The sequence below is a fragment of the Calidris pugnax genome, unplaced genomic scaffold, assembly GCF_001431845.1.
Source record: "Calidris pugnax isolate Ruff unplaced genomic scaffold, ASM143184v1 scaffold69, whole genome shotgun sequence".
Classification (NCBI taxonomy): Eukaryota; Metazoa; Chordata; class Aves; order Charadriiformes; family Scolopacidae; genus Calidris; species Calidris pugnax.
In genome coordinates, this window is record NW_015090859.1 from 8,851,970 (window position 1) to 8,871,731 (window position 19,762).

Sequence of the window (19,762 nt, forward strand, 5' to 3'; positions counted from 1 at the left end):
TAATTGCTGTTTTTACTAAGCAAAGCAGAAAATTACAGCATATCAACAGCCAAGCCTGTTTGTTGCCTGGGAAGAAGCATTTGTGTTCCAGTTCGGGCTTTTTTACTCGTTTGAAGTCTGTGCCTCAAAGCACATTAAAGGCATTTTAAATTATTGTTATGAGTTTATGTCCTTGTATAAATTTAAAGGCTATCAGTATAACTGGGGGAGCAGGGAAGAAAAGAAAGCAAAATAAATCCAAGAAAAATTTTCTGTGTATTTAACAGTGAAATCTGGAGGAAGACGCAGCTCTGAATTAACACCTTAGAAAACGTATAATTCTTTTCAGAGAGCACATATTGTATTAAAAATCTGCCTTGGTTTATCAGGAAAGCGTGTGGCTATATGTGTGTTTTCTTAGCCACATTCAACTCTCTTCAAAAAGACGTCCTCCAGAATAGCACTCTTTAGGGACAGTGTTTCAGGGTTGACAAGAACATTAAACCATATTATAATTATCTCTTCAGTGAAAACACGGCTTTGTAGTGGAGGCAATGCTTGGTTCTCAAGGCGAGTGTTATTAGGCTGTATGTGTTTTCTTGGAAGGAGATTCATGGAAAGAAAAAAGCTTTATAATTTACTGCAAGGAAAAAAATACAGAGTACATGTCATGCATAGCAAAAGGGATTTTACAAAGAAGGCACTAAGTTGAGTGCCTCACTTATCTTCAAGAATGCTTCTACATAATAAGTGTGGGGATCGGTTTAACACAAGCTACAATGTAGATATAACACACGCATACAATTCTCTGTGACCATTCATATAGATAACCGCAAAAAAATTGTCTGTAAAGTAAGGTAAATATAAAGCAATTGCCTCCTATGCCATAAATGGGTTGTGCCTCATTCTTTGAGAGGTCACCACTGAACAGCACACATTCTTCTTGCAGTTCAGATAATAAAATCTGTTATTCTTAACGAGAATACAGAGATTTTCTAAGCCGTCTTCCACATTTGAAATACTGTTTTCTCCAATTAATCTGGCAACTAGAAAGTATCAGTCCTGAAAAGGCGACAAAAGTTACAAGCTGCACCAAGAAGATTCTAACACATTATTAAATGATGGTATTTAACAGGCGTATGTGTACACATACTATGCACACATGCAGACTTGGATTTATTTATTCTGATTAAAAAAAAAGAATACTCCTGATTTAAAACATTTTTGCAAACCCCTGAATTATTTTAAAACAGGAATTTTCTTCTTCTTTGAGAAAATAATGTTGCAACTTTGTTTTCTTTAGTATGGTGGCAAATGGACAGATTTAAATTTCTTAAAGAGGAATGAACTAGAGGAAAGAAACAAATGATGTTAACCGACAGTTTGCGTACACCCTGAACAAGGCAAACACTGACAATATTATGAAAACCATGTGCACAACATGCTAATGGAGAATTGTAAAGCTGTGGCATTTCAGTTGCGCGCACGCAAGTCCAGGCACACACAGGCATAAGCACAAAAGACAACAGCCCCACTAAACAGCTACCAAAAATATACCCAATTGGCCTAATACTAGACACAACAGCTTGAGCATTCTTAGCAAAAAAAAAAAGTCAGAAACTCACCAAATCTCGGTTTTAAAAGCATGCTAGGTATCCAGAGAGAGAGCATTCTGAACAGTCAATTACTTTCACATTTTGTCCCAGGACTTTAAAAGTTAAAGGCATAGTTCTGCCAATTGTGAGATGCCCCATCCAGCACAGACCACCCACAACTACTGATTTTCCATCTGGTGAACAAAACAGACATCTCCCTAATTATTTTTAAAAAGGTTTTTTTTCCTAACATACTTCCTTTATTTGTCTGTGACCTGGAACTTAATGGAAAACCTGGTAGATGCCAACCTCATTTCTTGTAATGAAGCATCTTATTTTCCCTACTTTAAGCACGTTTATTTAAAGGCTGTTTAATAGAAAGTTATTACCGAAGCCAATCTTTGATAGGACCTAAATTACTAAATAGTTTGAAATTAGAGCAACTTTATATCGAACACTAAACGTTCCAGTTAAATATTAACTGTTAAAAGTTCTTCCCTTAAACTGGTATATTAAAACAGAAAGCAATGAGGTTTACAGTCTCGTATGCTGGGTTCCCATATTGCCAGTGTCAAAATTTATGCCTTTTTTCAGCAATATGGTTGCCATTGCCAGCACCACGCTTATAAATGCCAACTGTAATTAAAATCTGGCACCTCATACAAGCATTAAACACGCTTAAAGATTTTTTTTTTTAAAAAAATCTTTATTTTAAAATACTCCTTGCAGTGTATGCAGGCTTAAAAAAACGTTCTTCTTCTGCCAGTTTTAGAAATATACAAGCATTAAACATGCTTAAAGATTTTTTTTTTTAATCTTTATTTTAAAATACTCCTTGCAGTGTATGCATGCTTAAAAAAACGTTCTTCTTCTGCCAGTTTTAGAAACATCACAGAAAAAAAAAAGGTCCAAGTTGTCCTGAAAATTGGTCTGTAAAAAACTATACACTGTGCACATCTTTCACGGTGGATGCATGCAAGGCAGAGATGGCAAAATCTGGATTTTCACTCGAAAAGGACTACAAAGAAATAGCATATTTAAAAATCTGGACGCCGGGCAGACACACGGGGCAGGTAACAGGCAGCCTTTACCTCAGCATCCTTTACGCTGGCTGTTATTGTTCAATAAACACATAAAGCCTCATCTCTGTCACGGTGAATGCCCAAGCAGGGTCACGGACCCCAGAGCCCAATGAAGGAGACAGCAGATCACAGGGAGAGGAACGGGGGGTTGGGGGTGCACCCGTAGCCTATTCATGGTCATAGTTTCGGGGAGGTGAAAACCAGCATCTAGGCTTTTCAACTGTTGCGTACCCCTTATTGCTACACCCCCATGCCTCTGGCAGTGAGCAGTGGGCTGGGTGGCCCACTTCTGAGCTTGTCAGTGGGAGAAGTGATTAGCTGGGGAGCTCCAGGAGGCTCAGGACGTATAGACAAAACATACAGGGCTACCGTGGAAAATAAATGTGGGGGAAAGGGGGAGCTGGGGAAACAGAGCAGAAAATACAACCCAGCAAGTATAACCCAGCAAAATTTCCAGCCATGAATTCATTTTTGACTTACTAATAGGCTACTTCTAAGTTACACGGGTTGTTTATCAACGTGGTGTAGATGAGGAACCCATGTTTAAACCCCATGGTTTTAAATTGAAAGAGGGGAGATTTAGATTAGATATCAGGAAGAAATTCTTTACTGTGAGGGTGATGAAGCCCTGGAACAGATTGCCCAGGGAGGCTGTGAATGCCCCATCCCTGACAGTGTTCAAGACCAGGCTGGATGGGGCTTTGAGCAACCTGCTCTAGTGGGAGGTGTCCCTGCCCATGGCAGGGGGGTTGGAACTTGATGATCTTTAAGGTCCCTTCCAACTCTAACCATTCTATGATTCTATGTTCATGAGAGGTTAAAATTTAAAGAAGCTACCCAGCAGGGTCAAGGCACACAGCAGCGGGTGCACAAACAGCACAGGGCTGGAGCACCCCAAGATTTGCTTCTTGGTCTGGCAGCACTGTACCAAGCACTTGTCTCTATTGCCACAGTCATTTATCACCCAGGAGGTGAGGAAGAACCAGGCAGCCATGCTGTTGAGTAAACTATTGGAGAAGGACCACCTCTCAGAAATTCAGCACCTTTCATGGGCTCTGCTTTTGGGGCAACAGGGCATCTTAACAGCTGCCAAATCGATCTTTTAAATAGTCAGCAACAGAAAGCGGTGTTTTTTCAAAGCAACTTGAAACATGAAAGGTCATGAATTAGCATCTACGGGAACAGCTTCCAATGCGACCAGCAGATGGAGAGGAAATATGATGATGTCTGTCTCAAAGTTTGAGACACCAAGGACCAACAGCAGCAGGACTCAGTGTCTTTGCAGCAAAGGCGTGATGACCGGGACACTCTCCATCATGTCCTCCCGCATCTCATTCTGCTGGTGCCTGAAGCAACATTTTTCTCGTGATCCTATTGGCAGAAGAAGTAATTAAATCTCATTGTGGGGTGTCCCATATACCAAATGGTTATGGAAAGGACTGAATATTTTATTCTTCCATTTTTTAGACATCATGTTCTTGGCTGAATTTCTGGATCCTTATGTCAAGTTTGCACTAATGTTTACTTTCACTTGTAGGTACCTCAGTTATTGATGACTTTCAGCAGGATGAAATCTTTCAATCCACTTGTTTTAAAATAATGAGTTAAAATACTAAGTGGGAAACCTTGAGTTAAATAATTAATTTGAATCTTGTTTTCCCATTTAAATGTTTTAGTTATTTTCTTGGAGAAAGGTTAATTCTCAGTTTGTAACCACTAAAGTATGTTGCTTTGTAACTAAATATAGCTTTTACACTAAATTTGGCACTTCTTATTGCTAGCCAGAAGGACAGAGTAGCTCCACTGATATATATTTAAGCTTCTCTATACCTCATTACACATTTTTTTCAGATTAATTTTACTGCTTTTGTCAGAAAATCATGTATGGCACAATTCTTATTTACTAGCTGATCCCTTTGTGTTTACTTATGATTTACGTTTCTTTGCATGAAAACTGGAATGCAATTTAAAATGTAGCAAGATGGTTTATCAGTTGCATAGTACTGTCTTAAAGAGGCGAGACTTCTAAAAAAAATGTGATTTGATTTAAAAAATGTTCTATTAAAATAACTTGGTATTAGCTAGAATTAGCACCAATCTAGCATTTGGTCACAATATCCTTCAATATTGTAGTATTAGCAAATCTAATCCTCTCATAATTAGCTTTTATTCACAGATTGGTAGAGAAGAACAAGCTTTTCTGCTTCTTTCAACTCCCAATTGGTCAAGTTTGAATAAATTAGCCATTTAACTGAGCTAATTGAATATATTGAAGAAAATACTCTCTTGATACTTGCAGAAGAGACAGCTGATCTCAAACACCAACTCAGTCCTTCAAACACCTCAGGTTTCCAGAGTTTAGGCAGTGACTTTCATCAGTTCAGTACTCAGACCCACAACCTGGAAGCATTGTTTCTATTTTGTTTGTTACTTTCTATGATTTAAGCAGATTAGAGTAAGCTTAGGCCTTGGCATAATTTTAATAGATGTATTTTTCAGAAGAAATACACTCAGTATAAATTTTGAGAACCATTTTTCTTATTTATTTCTTGATCACTAAGTTTTTACCCATCTCATTGACACAGGGTTCAGCACTTTGCTTATCACGTCGTTCCAGAACTATTTTTTTTTTGTTGGAGGAAGTTGCCAGCATTATGATTACCAGTAGCAGAAACCAGCAAGACCTATATCTCAAATATTTTATATAAAAATGCCAGAAAATAAGTATTTTTATTAGTTGAAGAACTGGTTGAAAGTGGTATGAAAAAGAAACTGGAAATGTCTGAAGTGTTAAAAATCTTCGGTGTCTTTCTCTTCTAAACCAACTTCCTTCAGGGTTGTGGAGCAAAGACATCCTGCAGCAGAACCTAATTGCAACAGATGAATCAGGGAGGGGGTGAATATTTCAGTCTCTGAAGTCAAGACCTCCAAGCATCTTTGAAGTCTGCAGTACCCAAAAAGCCCAAACTGTTGCTGGTTTACCCATAGAAGTTTACATTTGGTTTGAAACTATTTAGTTTTGCCATCAGCATTGCATAATGAATGTGTGATTTTATATAGACACACATTACAATAACAAATCTAAACCACCACGGCCTCATTTTCCTTTTTTAGATTCTCCCATTTGTCGGTTATGTTTTCAGGTCAGTAGATCATTTTCCAAGCAAAAATGGTCAAAGAAACTGTTGAAAATAGCTGCCACCCAAAACGCAACCCTTTGATAGAATATTCATTTTCTGGTCTATCTTGTTCATGAACATTGGTGGTGCATTCCTGTGGGATGACAACCTGCTAGTGGCGTGTCTCTTAGGTAGTGATATCAACCTTAGAGACAAAGTTGACTTAACACACCTCTGTATCATTTCAGACATACTCCAAGGAAATCTATGACTGCATAAAGGCAACAGTGGACTTCAATTTTGGTTTAGCAATTCAAAATCTTGAAATGCCAAGTCACCTTTCTTGCTCAGAACATGCCTTTGTGCAAGCAGTGTGTTTTTATTTATTTTTAATGTATAGGACAGGGGGGGTTCATAAATTCAAAATGTATCAAATTATTGACAAGCTTTTCCGTATTTTAAGATTCTATATTGGAATGAAAAAAAATAGGAAATGCCATGCCACTTCTTGGTAAGTAATTTTCATTTCTCTCCAGCCTTCCTCTGAGCACAGATGAATGTGAAGGGCTCGAGAGCACTTGTGTATTTGTCAGAAAGGACAAACTATGTGGGTGGAAAGTAGGCCCTTTGATTTTTAGCCCTAGGAAGCTCCATAGCATCAAAAGCCCCGACACTAGGGTTTTGTACCTTCAAACAGAAGTGATCCAATGCAAGCAGACTTCTAGAGAGCTGAAGAGTTTATGTGGACCCAGTCTTGCTGGGAAGAAAGAAACTTTCCCTCCTAAAACAAGACTCTGCCTTACGTAGGGAAAGGGGGAAAAAGACCAATTCTACCTGTAACGTCTCTGTAGAGCACCACAGCCTTTACCCTAAGATGGGCACTGTTGAGCACCCCTGTGTTTCATGTGCTATGGAAGTAACTAGTGCCAACTAGTAAGCAGACAGCACGAGTCAAGTTTTCATCCATGCTGGAAGATGTGGATGTACATCCAAAGAAATACATGGCAAGAGAGGGACTCTCAGACTGAAAGAGTTCCATGGGTGAGAAAATGTAGTTAACCCACAGCAAAAACAAAAGAGGTGGGAAACCCCTCCGATTCACAAGAGCAGAGACCAACAGCCTCCAGCAACACACTGAAAGAGATGGTTGGACATTTTTGGCATCGGTCTGCCTTTTGCAGAGCAGTGACTGGCACCACCAGAATCTGGCTGACCAGCTTCCATAGGGCATGTGAATGTAGCTGTACAACAGCCCTGCTGGGCTCACAGATAGACAAAAGTAGATGAAAGGGGTTAAGAGAACAAAAGTCCAGACAGAGATGACTAACCCCCTGGAAGATGAGCTTTGCTGACCCAACACCACTAACTTTCAGAACCTCATTAAAAAAATAACCGCAGAAAATTCTTGCAAGGACAAATTGGAAATCCAAGGAAAGGACCGATAAGGGAGGGAAATTCAGAATCATGGTCTCTCTCTGAACAGATTAAGCTAAAATCGATACAGTGTTCTTACATCATCTTGAGATAACCTCTCCTGGAACAGGCCGCCACAGGAGCTTATTCCTGTTAGCACCAGAAACACCTGAGACACAACGTATAAGATAAAAACGCCTCTCATAAAAAATGTCATTGTATATTTTCAATATCATTGTATATTTTCATTATTTATGGGTATTATGAGACATGTATCTCGAGAAGCAAGTCAAAGTATGGCACAGAAGGAACACATGCTTTTGTAAAATCATGTTCTACCTCTTCTGCACTGAACCTCCAGCGAAGCACTGCAAAAGCTCCACCACATGGGTCTTGGGCAAAGCTAGCAGGTCAGGCGGAGGGAGCACCATCCGATGCTGAATTGTTTGATACGATGTCATGTCTCTTTTCCTGTGAATTAAGCTAGAATAAGATTTTTTCCACATTTTGAAATCTGGCTGGGGTAGAGAGGGACTCCAGAGAAGCAGTTCATGCTTGAAGTCCATCCTTTTTCATTTGATTTTGGCAGTAAGTACCAACTGCATTTTTTTTTTTTCCTATTCAACAGATGTTTGCTGGTTATGGTGAAACCACGAGAAAGGTCAAAATCCTGAATGTGCTTACAAATTAAACTGCCTTCTCATACTCATGATTATTACTCGTCTGCTCTAGGTTGAGACAGGGCTAGGTGAAAAAAATGTTGAATTTCCAGTCACTGAAGCAGCTGTGCCATGAGCAGAAAACCTCAGGCTGCTGAGGGGGTGCCCATCTGCAACCTCTTACAAGCCCTAAAAACTCACACAAGTTTTCACAAACTGAAGATTAATTGTATGATTTGCATTGCACAATGCCTGTTGGTGTTATATTCTACTTCTAATACTACTTTAAAGCTCTTCTCATAAGCTTACTGTTCTCACAACACAACACACCAAGAATGATTAAAATCTGAATAAATCCTGTTTGTTATTTTCCCTAATTTACTTATTTATCTAAGCCTATGTGTTCCTTAGGAGAAAAGGCAGCATGTTAGTTCCTTCTTCCCCAAGCAAAATCGAAACAGTATGTATAATATTACATTATATTATTAACCTTGGTAACCAGTATCTTCCTTCAGGAAAAACCACACGTGTCGGTTGCCCTCTGCCTTTAACAGGAACACATGGGTTCCAACTGGCTGCCATTAAATTTCAGGTTTTTAAAACCTGCAAACAAACATACGGTAGAAGTTAAATTATGCACTGCTGCTAAATTTGCCATGTGTGCTGCAGGAGGATGGTCTGAAACAACAGTGTTAACGGTTTGATATTTAAAAAAAATAGGAAACCAAACCAAAAGAAAAGACAAAAAGGGGCATCATTTTGAGACTGAATTTTATATCAGCTGAATCTCATTGCTCCTTGTTTAACTGTCTGTCCGTACTAAGAACATTGAAACCAGCCAAGAATTCAAGTGAATTATATCAGTGAGATAAATTTTGGGACACAAACCAACGGGAGCCTTTTCTTTATGTCCTGAGCAGTAAAGCTGCTGTGGGGCAAGGCAGGAGCAGGCAGCAAAGCAAGGGGTTGAGAAGGGAACTGGCCATTAACTTATCAATTCCAGGCCTTGGCTTTCTAATTGACAACCTCAGGGCTACTTTCATCACTTGTCGACTTCAAACCCACACTCAATTTTTCCTTTAGATAATGATGCAACTATAACATAACGGTGTTTCTGACATATTGCAGCGTGTAGCAGTAGGAAGATTTCCTCAGTAGCTTAGTTTAACAGGAAAGGAAAAAAAAAAACCCAACTGTTAAATGGTTTTCACATCTATCAGCCTCTCAAAGAAACAGTTAGTAAGAAAACAGATTTTATACTTCCAGTATACTGAAGTCACTATTCAGTACTGACCCAACCCAACCCACCTTCAGTGCTTTAGTATTGCTACCGATTTAACAAAAAATAAGGAAAGGTTTAATGCAATAAGCCTGCAAAGCATGTGTTCGTATATAAAGCCTAAATAAATGATCCCACAAAAATTAGAAATGCACTGCAAATTAGAGAACTTAAATGAAAAATACCACAAAAAATGTCATTAAAAATACGTTGACAACATGCCATTTAGAAATTTTATGTCCTTCACAAAGAAAATATAGGAGTGACTGGAATGCTGCTACGGATACATCCCTACAGAGAGCTGGAAAACCCCGACTCCCATCCTTCTGCAGAAAGCTGAGTGGTCTGCTGAAGGCAGCCAGACCATTTGTGAAGCCTAAGGTACTCAGGTAAGTATGTTTATCATATTTTGATCGTAAAGAAAAAAAAATAAAATAAATTTTGTCAAGTAACAGCCATGTCCACAGGCAACAAAGCACCTGGCACTAACATAAACAGTCACATAACTGCCTTTTAATAGTGGATATAAAGGTTTGAGTCCTGCAGTTGACTCTGCAAAGGCCCTGGGGTGATACTAAACTCAGTGCAGTGGTTGGGGCCCCCAGCACGCCAATCCGGGCAGCAACAGTGGCGTCAGAAAATAGGAATAATAGCAATACACTTCTGAAGCACAGCCGCTTCTCTGGCTCCTACATGGTCAACATCCAGAGGGACAACAGTTTGGGTACCATGCAATATAACCTGTCACTGCTGAAACGAGCATGCTTAATACAGATTAATAAAGTAAAGATGCTGAAAGCAGACTGGACATGCAGTTGGCTCTTGTCTTCACTAAAATTTAGGCTCTGATGGTGCAAATTGGCACTCAAGGAACTTCAGTCATGGGACATTAATGAGGCCGTTTATGTTGGCAGGACTAGAAGAGTTCAGCCTCAACCATTTAAGATTACAGATACGGATGCCTCATTTCTAGGCAGCAATCGCTGTGTTTTGGTCATAAACTTGAAATAGATTGCTCTAACTCTCATTTGAGGGGTAGCAGGGGAGCACATAGGGAAAGCAGTATCTCCTCTGAGGATATACACGGGACTCAACATTTCCTTCGGCTGCTGCTCTAGTGCCTTCCAGGCTTTCTAGGCTTGTAAAGCTGCAGCATATTCTGTACTTCACAAACTACATTGCCTGTTTAGAGCCGTAACAATCAGTTTTAGGAAGACTGGGTATGCTGGCACATCGCTCACTTCATTGAAGACCTCTCTTCATTTCATGTGTTATGCAGGCTGCTAGTCCTTCTCAAGCAATAAGGAGGCGAGAACTCTCCCTACCATAATGGGCAAAGGTCACTGGTTGCAAAATATTACTAAAAAGTCAGAAGAAACTTGCTTTATAGCCAAATTAGCAGCTCAGCCGAAGAGTGGGCTATAGCAGGAAAGACAATAAGCCCAACAGCTGGGCGCTACAACTGATAAAGATTTTACTGGGATCATTGCCCTGGACGTTTTGGAGTTTTTTGGACACAAGAGATACCAACACAAGAAGTGTGAAAAACCAGGCTATTACATCAACTTTTAGAGGCAGGTGTTTTTCCATTTTTTTTTTTTTAAACCCAATCCCCACCACCTTTGCAATTTTGCCACTCCGAGGCTGCAGGCAGCAGTACAAACCGGTTCCCTTTCAGGGTTCGGAGTGCGGGTTTTACAAGCCTGTTTTGCCTTCCCGCAGGCACTTTGAGCTTATAAATGGCACCTTTCAGTGTCCTGAATTATGAAGGGCAGCTAGTCCTGAATTCTCCTGTCGCTTAATGATCTCACATAAAATGAGGTCCACAAAACTTTTATTACCGCTGCAGTTCAAATTCACAGGTGAAGAACCACCAGGGAAAGGATGCGGACATGTCTCTTGCTTTGGCTCTCCTAATTTTCCAGGTGCAAGAAAGTTCCCCACTTGGGCTCAAACAATTAGTTAACTCTTACAGCGAAGCCTGATCTAAATAAAAATATGTCACCCCGATAAGCACTGGGAAAATCCGAGGGGAAACCACTTGAGAGCAACACACACTATCATCAAATTTAGGTGAAAAAAAAAAAAAAAAGGTAAAAAAAACACCTATGTAAGCATTTATTTATTGTCTTGTGTTTTCCACCTAATTTTATTAACTTACCAGCACTAAGTATACCTGACGTTAAAGAATTATACCTAATATTTAATGCAAACTTGAAGTTTAAAGTTTTAGTGGTTTTAAGTTTTAGTGGTTTCAAGTTTTAGTGGTTTCTCTGCTATTCTGGTAATAACATCCGATGTTTTGAAAATTTACTGTACCTCAGCAGTCTGAACAAAAATCCAAAAAAAAGTCTTTCCAGAAAAATAAAGGATTTTGTTTGTTACAAATTACTTCTGTATTTATATAAAGATTTAACGATTAATGGCATGCCAAATACAGTGCTAATGAGCTTTGGGTTGTGTTTTTCATTTTTGTTTGATTTTTTTTTTTCTGCTAAAAACAATTACTAGAGGCCATTCAAAAGCCACTGCATAAACCAGGAAACCTAGTAAAACTGTAGGTAAAATTGGCATTTTGTTTCAAGCGTGGCTCAGAAGTCCAATTCACTTGTTGGCAACCTGCATTATTTCAAACAGGACTTGTATCTCCTCCAAAAAGGAAGCCAGGTAAGATGCTTTCAAAAAACAAATTTACAACATTCATTAATGAAAAACAAAAATTAAAGAGCATAACCTCACCATTTAATTCCCGCCGTCCAAGGGTGAAGCATCTTAGTCTTTCTGATTTCTTCTCCACTTCCCAGTGAAAGGAAAATTAGCAGAAATATAAGCTCTTCATTCTCAGCACCTCTTTAGAGGACATACCTGCCCATAGGAGCTTAAAACCTTCCTAGGGAGCATTATTAATCTTGCTCCTAACAGCACATAATTTTTAAAGCCTATTAAAACACTGTCTAGTCATAGCCATGCAAGTCTTGCTTTTTTGAGACCTGGTTTCAAGAAACAAACAAAAAATCAGTGGAAATTATGCTTAATTATCTTTCATCGTTCAGTTACACAGATCACTGTCCACCTCAACTACTAACTAGATACCAAACATTATCATTCTACAACAAACCTTGCCATCTACCACACAGAATCATAGAACAGTTTAGGTTGGAAGGGACCTTTAAAGGCCATCTAGTCCAACCCCCTCTGCAATAAGCAGGGACATCTTCAACTAGATCAACTAGATCACACATTGATGCTTCTATCTTATGGAAGTTCTACATTGACCCTGCTTTCTCCAGCCCCTCCACCTCAGCCTCTGGGCCTAAGAAGACTTTCTGAAACCTAAAAATAATTCAAACCGCCTCTTGCACAAGGTGCAGTGCTCCTGCCTGCCTGCAGCCGAGCTGCTGCCCATTTACACCACCACAAGTCAAGTCACTATTGATCCCTTGGACTTCAATCTTCCAAGTAACACACGCATTAATCCAAAGGCTTTCAGATGACTTTTTAACTGAAAACATCCAGGATGTTGGGGGTTTTAACAAATCGTCATAGCTATTGCCAAGCAGCTGATAAGACTAAAGTTAATTGATGTTGCCAGGAAATAGAACTAAGTCTGTGATGAGCTAGTCTGGTTATGCCCATATTCAATATTTCCTCTCCTTTCTTTGAAGAGCATTTCACCAACATAAAAAAACCCATAACATACAACCCTCCCCCCCAGCAACAGATTGAGCAAATGAACGATATTCACACCAACTAACCCCGCTCTCCAGTTCAACCCCCCCAAAAATCCCACTGACAATTATCAAGAGTGGGGAATCAAACCCCTTTATTACCGAGTTTGCAGCAGATAAAGCGGCAATTGTGGTTATACAGTATTGTAAGTGTAGCTACAACATAGCGTGACAGCTTGTTAGTGTTGAAAATATATAAGCTCTTTGTAATTGTGCCTTTGGAATGCCATCTGTCTTGAATTAACGTCCACCTGGGATCATGTTTCGATGACCAATATGGACAGATTACTGGAACTTTAAAACCTCGCTTTCTTTGTAATTGACATTTAAACTGTTTGAAGTTTCTCTTTAAGTCCTTTTTTACAAATTAGGTGCAGATGTATAAAGCTAAATGTACAGTACTAAGGGAAATTAGGTCACCTGAAAGCTCAATAATAAAATGTATCAACTGTTTAAGTGCAATGAGTACATTAAAATTTAGAGATCAACTTTATGCCCCAAATTCTTCAAAGTTTCATCATTTCCCTTTCATTGCTGCAGAGCCCCTGATGCCAACCATTTTTAATTAAAATGGCAGAGAAGAAAGCGGGTTTGGCTGCTCAGCCCGTGACAACAGGTCAACCCCGACCCACGAAGGGCTGGAGAAGGCAAGGCAGGCAGCCGCCCCGATGTGTTTCATGGGGACAGGCAAATCCTATTTACACCCGTGATGCTCAGGGATTTAAAGGGCACAGGGAGACTGCAGAGGTAAATATAGAACTGATGACAAAATAGGGGAAAAATTATGAAGGAGACTTGTTCAACACTTGCGGGGCTCAGTAACCATAAATTGACTTCCAGACTCACTTGCAGTCAAAGTTCTGCAGACCTGCTGTGCTCCACAGCCTTGTGGGGTAGGAGAGGGAAGTGTGAAAAGGGCAGCAGCTGAAGAAACACCTCCATAGGCAGCCTGGCTGACAAAAGAAGGGTGAATCCAGTGTTTCCTCTCTCCAAACAAGTATGTTTGGAGCTCAGGGAGGTGTGAGAAAGGAGTCCATGAGAGACCACCGCTGGGAGCCCACCTGACAACGTGCAGAGGATGGGAGCAAACACCACATTAGGGGTTCAAAAGACCACCAGTTCATCAGCAGAAACCCTATAAAGCTCTTAGCATCAAGGGGCTTTTACCTGCCAGAATGACTCAAAAGAGAAGAAGATTCAAGTACAGCAGCCCAATGTCCCAGAAAGGCATGAAAAACCTGGAGAGCCCACTCACCCAGCCTTTACGAGAAGCCAACAAAGACTGCACAGGTATACGAAGGCTCAACACTGGAAGGCACTGAGCATCCCCCAAAGGAACAAGCCCACTCCTTCCCTGTGCAGGGCCATGGAGCAGGGGTGGCATTGGGCCTCAAAAATGGCATCCCACAGCTGGCAGCATTTAAACTCATGATCAAGCGGGTTTGGTGGAAGGTCCGTTAACCCTCTCTCCTGGAGAAAGGTCTCCCAGGGTAAATTAGGACACTGCCTACATAAAATGCACAACTGCAAATCCTTTTGGCACCAGAGCTAGCATGTCGGTTCTTGAAATGATGCCAGGAGGTGTAACCTGTCTCCCTGCTCGTAAGCACGGAGGTGCGATGGAAGAAACAGTCTTCTCTTAAAAGCTGGTAAACAAGATGAACACAGTCAACCAGAACTTTTTTTCTTGTGCTTAGACTAAATTACCTCCTCTTCAGTACCACTAGTTATTACAATGATTTTAAAAGCTCTTCTGTTCACATCCCCTTATGACCCTATTCTGGTAAGCTACTAAAACTCTTTTTGCAGAAGAAGAGTAAACTTTCAGCTGGCTACGTTTCTGCTGCTTCCAATAAAGCACCAAGCAGCTTTGCTGTGAAACTAGCCATGCATCCGTTTGCGAGGTGAGCAGCAGATCCCAGCTGAAGCCAGCAAGGGGTTCTGGTTCCCTTAGTCACAGGCTCTTTCTCCATGCTCATCCACATCTTCTGTTCAAGGGGGAATTTGGAGAAAAACGATGCATACTTCTAAAAGAAAGAAAAACTAAACGAGCTCTATGTAAGCAAACTGCAACACCTGGGAGAGAACAAAACCTGACTAATACAGCAGAGTAACAACGTTTTCCAGGAGAGGACAGCCCAATTACTTTGCAAAGGGGAATGAGACAGAGGAGTAACTCATTTGCTACTCGTACCAAATGAGAAAGGCTTCTAAGGAAACCGTATTTGTACCCAATTCTGTTTTGCTCACATATTTTATGAATACCAGCTTTCACTTGGCTAACAAGTCTGTAAAGGCATGTAGAGGACCAGGCAGGACTGTCCAGAACCACATTAGCTTTAAGCAGACTAGGTGGGGTGCCAGCAGTGATTAGCTGGACACGCTCGGCTTTACACTCTGCTTCTCATTAGCATTAATTAGCCAGCATCATACCTCTACTGCTGCCAGGATGAGGGCTGGCTCAGGCAGTAGTTTCACAGTCCTTAATGCCGAGTATGGAGTTGCCAGAGTGCACAACAGGGAGCTTATGTTGGCCCTGTGTCTTTCTGCCAAGGGTAGAGGAGAGTGGAGACCAGGTTCAGCAGAAAGCTGGAGCAGCGTGGAGACAGGTAATACCTCCTTTGGCATAGGACCTCCCAACATAACTTTATCCTGCCAAAAATGAGTGAATTTGAAACACCAGAGCTAAAGTTCAGCTTTGTAACGTGCTTGGCCTGTCCTAGCAGTGATGGCTGATGAAAGACCCCATCCTGCGTGCTCCCTCGCGTGTGGCCCAGTGACGGTGGCTGCAAGGTGAACTGAGGCTCCATCAGGTCCCTCCCCAGAGATTGTAATGCTGGAGACTTGATTAGCAGTGCTCAAGGTGTCCCCTCCCTCCCCACTATCCCACCCCACCAGCAACACAACACTGGTTTCAGCAAACCTTGGAGTGACCTTGTGGAAAAGCAGATTCCGCAGATACTGCTCTACAGTTTTTCCAGTTTAAGTGGTTTTATCACTAGAAAGTCACACTTTCAAATAAATTTCACCCCAAGGCCATAGTCTCAAAAGACACACTTATAAATGTGTAGAACATAAAATGAGTGATTTTTTTGATAGAGGTTCGGGAAAGAAATCCCTCGCGGAGTTACCACTTTATTGATATTCTTGGATATAGCTCCACACACACCGAGCAGGATCAGCTACTGCTAAGGATCACGATTCATGTCTTTCCATTTAAACGTTGCAACAAAGAACGAAACTATTTCACAACTAACAAAGAGGAGCCCTTTAATTTGCTAGAACAATTTCCGCTCTCATTGCATTAGCACCCTCCAGTGTCCAACCCATGAAAAACAACATCATCACTAATTTGCCAAGTAGACACAAACTCGGAGCGCGGAACACGAGAAGGAGCAACAGTGGATTCCTGGGAGAGAAGATGGCAGAGACAAGAGAAGAAACTCCCAGTGCTAGAAATCTTACATGACATAGGCGCAGTCCCTGAAGAAGATTTGATGCAGTGTTATGACTGATCCTATATTATCCCCCGTGCAGAGGTTCGGTAAACCTCACCACACCACGGAATCTGGTGTGCCCATTTTGGTGACCCAAGAGCAGAAGCAGTACTCTGCTGGCAGCTCTTCTCAAGCTTTCTTGTTCGTAGCAGATGTGCTGGTGTCCACACCTTTGGCACGACAGGCCCTGCGTGCCCACGGGGTATATTCTGTACTCTGCAGCATTCTGCTGAGATGTGAGCTTAACGACACCATTCTTGATTGATTTGCTATGAGCATGTGGGTATACTTCTGTTGGAATACACCATGAAAAGAAATACATGTAAAAAAAATCTCTCATGCATGCATGAAGCACTTGGCTAGCTGAAGGCAAGCAGGGGGTGATGCTTATGTGTGCTGTGCTCTTCTCTTACACTGTAATAATCAACCAAAGAGAAAGTCTTCAAGACTTCAACACCCCTCAAGACAAAGATTTGTCTTCAAGAAGGTTTTTATCATCAATGCTTTACTGCAACATTGTCTCTAAAAAGCACATTTGAAGCTCTTAAGAACAACAACAACAGAAAGAACCACTGTATTTGTTATTAAAAAACAGCTGGAAAGAGAGTTAACTTTTTCCAACAAGACAAAAATATTTCCCAGGCACAGAAAGCCCAAAATGTTCTGGAACGTCACAAGTGAGCAAAACCAGCTCTGAGTACTGTAGGATTTACCAGCCTATGTGAAAAACTGGATGTCAGAACCGACAGAAAACAGGGTCCCCTCCTGGACCAACCGGACCAGGACCCAACATCTTGCTAACAACACAAATACTCCATCCACATTGTCATGGCAGCACTGCGCAGCAGCTTCGCAGGGGCAGCAACATCCCCATGAGGAGAGGATGGTGGCAGCTGGAAAGGCAGCCACACTGCATGGGAGGTACCTGCTGTAGTTAGGATCCCAGCCCAACAGTATGGCAACAAGCACTCTGGGACCCAGGCACCAGAGTCCAGACCAAGCAGGACCTGCCAACTCCTGCAAAAGACGAGGGAGCTGCTAATTAAATCCAACCAACACACGCGTCTATTGCTGACATTTGAAGTTGTCCCTGTATTTTCTTTCCCCACTGCACATGGCTACATGGCTTCCCAGCTCCAAGGTGAGCAAGGGCTCCTCATGCCTCATCCTGCTGTAGTCTCTTGGATGCCCCAAATTCTGCAGTCTCCACCGGTGTGATGATGGAGCTCCACAAGGTTTGACCACAAGTTCTCAAGCTCCACAGCAGCACTGATGACAAGGGACAAGTGGTTCCCACCACAGAGAGGCCGTTGTGTCTCCTGGGAGTCAAGTGAGGTGGCCACAGTGCTCGGCGGTCACATGCCATCCCATGGTAGCACCAGCCAAGGAAGCCCTGTCTGACCACAGCTGGAAGAGAACAGCCTCACCGCAGGCGTGCAGTCAGCCTCCTCTCCCAGCCCCGAGACACTGCTATGCACATATATATGTGATCATCTGATTGCCCGCACACTGTGTAGACTCCTCTTCTCCCCATAATATAAATATTCAAAATTCCTCATGACCAGAAATACCATAGCATTTGTGATCCTGCCCCAATATGGAAGTGAGGGGAAAAAAAAAAAGAAAAAAAAAAAAAGAAAAAAAAAAAAAGAAAAAAAAAAAAAGAAAAAAAAAAAAAGAAAAAAAAAAAGAGCAAAAAAAGGCATGTGCATGCACATATCTTCTCCAGAATCAGACTGTAAAAGAAAGCTAGAGGAGGTAGGCTGGAAAATGACCCTAGGTGCTATGCAGGACAGTGCTACTGTGGGCAAGAAAGACTGACATGGATTTTATGGGCTCTTCACACTACCTCTAGCACAGCACAGAGCAGTCCGGCTGTCCCCGAGGTTCCCCAAGAACACAAGAACATCAGCATCAATATTGCGTGCTCATGGTAACATCTCTGTTACAGTTATTACTGACTGCATACTCTTTCGCCAGTCAACTATAAAATATTTACAGTATCATGGTCTCAGCGGAGACTGCAAGAATTTAAAGCTTTAAATATTAAAATGAATTAACACTTGATAGCCTGCCTAATATCAGTACTAAAAAATCTGCTCTCCCTCTAGAAGGGCTGTTGAAAACCTCCCTTAATTCAGTGCAGACTCCACAATCAACCAGCCTGGCAGAAGGAATTCTCTGCCTGCAGGGAATATGCAGGCACACACCTGCAGGCAAAAAAAGTCAGGCATCAAAACCACACAGATCTCCAGGACAAAGGTGCGATGGAGCCCTCATCTTATATATGCTGTCACTCACAGCCTGACTCTGCAAACTGACCTGCATGGGGATTGAGTAAATTTCAGCAGAGCTTTTCCTAGCACACTGCTCAAAGTCCGTGCCCCGACAGCTATTTGGCCACCTGTGGGAAAGTGCCTGGTGATCTCTGTCCCTTTGCAAGTGGATGTATGTCACCTACATAACCCCCCCTTGTCCAGCCACTGCTGCGGCAGAGGCATGGGGACACACCACCACTCTGGACTCACCACGGCCTCCCCAAGCCCAAGACGAGGGATGGTGACAGGGCTGCTGACAGCCCCACTTCTGCCCACATCACGACTCATGCTTAGCTCCACTGCTTGGCTCCATCCTGGGTGGTTTATCAATGGAGAAGAGAACATGATACTCCCTTGGAGAGAGGAAGGCCTACAGTGTGGATCCAGCACACCTTGCCCCCCCAGTTTCTCCCTGCAGGAGACAGGGCATGGGGGCCATGAGAAGCCTGCTCAAGATCTCAGCTCAGGCATGGGAAAGACTCAGGTCATAGAATCACAGAATGGTGCTATTGCAACAGGCCCTGCTAAAAAGTTTGTCCCTGTCTTTCTTGTAAGCCCCCTTTAAGTATTGAAAGGCTGCAATCAGGTCTCTTCAGACCCTTCTCTTCTCCAGGCTGAACAACCCCAGCTCTCTCAGCCTGTCTTCACAGCAGAGGTGCTCCAGCCCTCTGATCATCTCCGCGACCCTCCTCTGGACTTGCTACAACAGCTCCGCATTTTTCCTGTGCTAGGGGCTCCAGAGCTGAAGGCAATACTGCAGGTGGGGTCTCACCAGAGCAGAGCAGAGGGGCAGAATCACCTCCCTGGATCTGCTGGCCACACTTCACAGAATATTGATGGTTGGATGGGACCTTTGAGATCATGGAGTCCAACCACAAAAAAAACAAACACAAAAAGCAAAAAAACAAACAAACAAAAAACCACAAACCAAAACCACACCACACCCACCCACAGACCACCAACAATCCTGGGCACTAGAGCATGCCCTGAAGAGCCATGTCTACACGTTTCTTAAATATCTCCAGGGATGGTGACTCCACCACCTCCCTGGGCAGGCTGTTCCAGAGCCTGACTGCTCTCTCAGAAAAGTAAT

The 19,762-nt window shown here is 42.0% G+C and overlaps 1 protein-coding gene across 1 annotated transcript in view; it reads right to left on the reverse strand.

The window, feature by feature from the left end:
• CLYBL (citrate lyase beta like) overlaps positions 1 to 19,762 on the reverse strand; it is a 179,889-nt gene that overhangs the window by 159,448 nt on the left and 679 nt on the right. The window lies entirely within an intron of this gene.